The following is a 3,351-nucleotide window of genomic DNA, read 5'->3' on the forward strand; positions in this document are numbered from 1 at the left end:
AAGCCTTCAACTTTCTTATCTGGTTCATTTTAATCTGCAAATTGATTTTGGATCATATTCTTGTACTTGCAAAAATTTCAAGATTTTTGTTCATTTATATGTTCACATTTTTAGCAGGCAGATCAAACCCAGAGTCTTTACTTGCTGTACTACTGAACTATGTATCCAACCTCAAAACTTAAGAATGTTGAAGTTACATTGTTACTTAAGACTTTTCACAAACTTTTTAATTTCTTTTTTTTTTTTCTGTAAAAGAGGGAAATAGTGATCATAGTACTAAACAAAGTGTCAAGAACAAATGATAAATTACTATGGAAGCCAAGTACTTAGCACTTACAAGTTGGTTTTAAAATGCCACCCTCCGTGGCGGGCAATGTGGCTCCATGAGTAGAGTGTCTGCACAAATTCCTGTATTCAATTCACAGTGCACTTAAAAAGTGGGTGTGGTGGCATGCACCTATAACCCAACACTCCTGAGCCAGAGTCAGGAGGACCCGAATTTTAAGGTCATCTTCAACTACATACTGAGTTAGAGTTCAGTCTGAGCTACCTGAGACCCTATCTCCAAAATGAATTAATGAATGAACAAACAGACATACAAATAATAAATAAATACCTCACCCTCTCCTCTCAATCCCATGGTCAGCTCTGTGCTATCTACATTAAAGCTTATTCATGTATCCATCATATCACTAAAACTTGGTATCCACACATGGGCCAAACCACACTCGATGTTTCTGAGCTGGAAGATACGACAGATATATCTAGAAAAATAAACTTTTTTCTAGAGACACATTATCTAAAAGTCTATAATAATTACCTTAACATGGATTTATGTATTTTTTTATGGTAAAAAGCTTTTAATTAGAGACTGTGATTTCATAGGCAACCAGTGAGCAGATTAATGAATCATTTAACTTTCTTTACTTAAAACCAGTATTCCACTCAATGACAAACCCTAAAATGTATCCTCTTATACTGACCAACGTAACCAAGTACAAAGGAAGTCAACGGTGTGCCCCATTAGCATGCTGCGGTGTATGTCAATAAAACAAGCCCTCCCCGCCCAAGCCCTGGCCCCTGGATAACATCGATAAATGATTGTGCACTGCGTGATGATACCATTAGGTGAGAACTTTGGTTCATGCAGTCGGCTGCCACAGAGGTTGCACCCAAAACCCACAGCCCTGGCATCCAAAGTCAGTCAGTGGTAATGGCTCATGGTGTCAGCCGTGCTCCTTCCACAACACCAGGTGAATACTGTGGTCAGGCATGCTGGTGGCAAAAACCAAGCCCGTGTCATTGTGCCCGTCCAGTCCATTCAGCCAGGACGCTTCGCCTGCCAGGAAGCTGGAGCCTCTCTTTGATTTCCTGTACTCCGGCAGAGGCCAGCGGCTAATCAAGCTCTCTGTCCTCAAGTCCATGATGTACAGGTAGCGGTTGTCAAACAGCAAGGCAAAGACATCTCCAAAGCCAAGCAAGGCCAAGTTTGCTACCTCAGGTGTCTTGATGACCCTGAGAATATCATAACTGGCAAAGTCCCACTGGTAGAGACCAAGGGCCGAACTGCAGACAATGTATTTGCCGTCAAAATGAAGTCTTGGCTGCAAGCAGATACTTCTATCTTCAGAGACAGACAACGTCTTCAAGCACTTGCAATTGATTTCTCTCCCAATTGGCCAAATCTTGATTTCATATTTGTCTGCACTTAAGAGAATATAATCCCCAGGACTATGCAGGAGAGATTTGACTTTGCACCTCTGCAAAACCACCTTGGTGACCCACTCCGTATGCCCAGTGAGTGTGTTCAGGCATGTCCCAGCAGATAAAGCCCATACTTTCACAGTGAAGTCTGCAGAGCCACTCACCAAGATATCCAGTTCATCATTGTAGTCCACACTAAACACTGCCCGAGTGTGGCCCCGAAAGTGCTGGGTCCTGGCTCCGGTACTCCATTCCCAGCAGGCCACAGTGTTGTCAAAGGAGCCTGTCACAAGCTTCTGTTCATCAAACTTCACCGCTGCACAAGTGTGGGTCTGGATACCTTAAATGCACTGCCCTGTGCTTACATCCCATAGTTTTGCAGACAAGTCATCTGACCCTGTACAGAGAAGTCCATCTTTGTAGTAAAGTGCATACACTTTGGAACTATGTCCAATTAATGATGAGGTCTCAAAGGCTTCATGGTCCTCCAGTTGCTTCATTCTCAAAATAGCCTTCAAATAAACCTTCTTCTAGTGCAAAGCATCCTGAACAGAATCATCTATCTGCCCAAATTTCTACACGCAGTCTGCCACACCTCTGTACAGGCACTTATCACCTTATTCCACTGCTTAGAGACGAGGCAGCACGTGAGTAAAGTCTGAGGATCGAGCCACTTTAACAAATAAAAACTGAGCTCCAAGGGAAGGAGTTTGAGGAAGTCCCGCTTGAGGAGAGTCTCCAGGTTATTGGAGAGATGTCTGAGCTGTACTGCCCCACTCAGACTAATCAGGTGATCCAGAGTTTCATGTTTCTGCAAGTCCGTCAGAGAAAGAAATGTAACAGAAATGTTATCAAGCCATGTCTCAAAGTCCTTTCTCTCCATAAGGTTATGGAAATATTTACCTGAGCGAGCGCCCCGGGGCCGGGACCTCGCGCCCGGCTCACACCGACTAGGCGCGCTCGGGCCGCCAGAGCCTCGCAGCTGCCGGGTCCGCTACGCAGCCATGGTGCCGGGACCTGGGGCCGCCGCTCAGGGTCCGCAGCCTCACCTTATGTATGTTTTAAAATAAGCATTAAGTCCACTAACTCACAGAGGATTTGGTTAAATTAGAAAGTACATCATTAAACTTATAAACATTAAAACAATTATGCATTTGGTTTCTATTTTAGTTATTTGTAAGACTAGATATGTATTCTGGTAAAATTTGGCAAATGCCAGTGTTTGTGATAAAATAAAGTCCCTGATCTATTAAATGTGTCTCTTCTGGGCACTATATAGTGGCACCTTCTGTCTTGGCCCTGGGTTAGATTCAGAATGTGGCAGTGGAGTACAACAGATACTCTCTTCACATTTTTTCCCTGCTGGAATAGCGATAAGTTTGTGTAGGTCTTCAACTGGAAGGGATATATGGTTTTCCTCAGGGTCTATATTTTTATTTTTCATATTCTTCCCCTTGACTATCAAAGCACCTCTCTAGTGAAAACAAAAATAACTCCAGCAGGTGTTTGTTTCTTCTCGAACACATTTTATCTTTCTTTAGGGACTATGTTCACCAATACTCCTGCACCACAGGCTGTGTTGTAAAAAAGCAAGAACAAAAGCAGTTCCCATGGTGACAACAAAATTATTGAAACAAAACTTTACTG

General features: G+C 43.1%; 1 pseudogene; it reads right to left on the reverse strand.

Annotated features, from left to right (window-relative positions):
• Window positions 1-1,001: 1,001 nt before the first annotated feature.
• On the reverse strand, window positions 1,002-2,616 carry LOC101617733 (annotated as a pseudogene).
• Window positions 2,617-3,351: the final 735 nt, after the last annotated feature.

Source organism: Jaculus jaculus, chromosome 11, assembly GCF_020740685.1.
Source record: "Jaculus jaculus isolate mJacJac1 chromosome 11, mJacJac1.mat.Y.cur, whole genome shotgun sequence".
NCBI classification, from domain to species: domain Eukaryota; kingdom Metazoa; phylum Chordata; class Mammalia; order Rodentia; family Dipodidae; genus Jaculus; species Jaculus jaculus.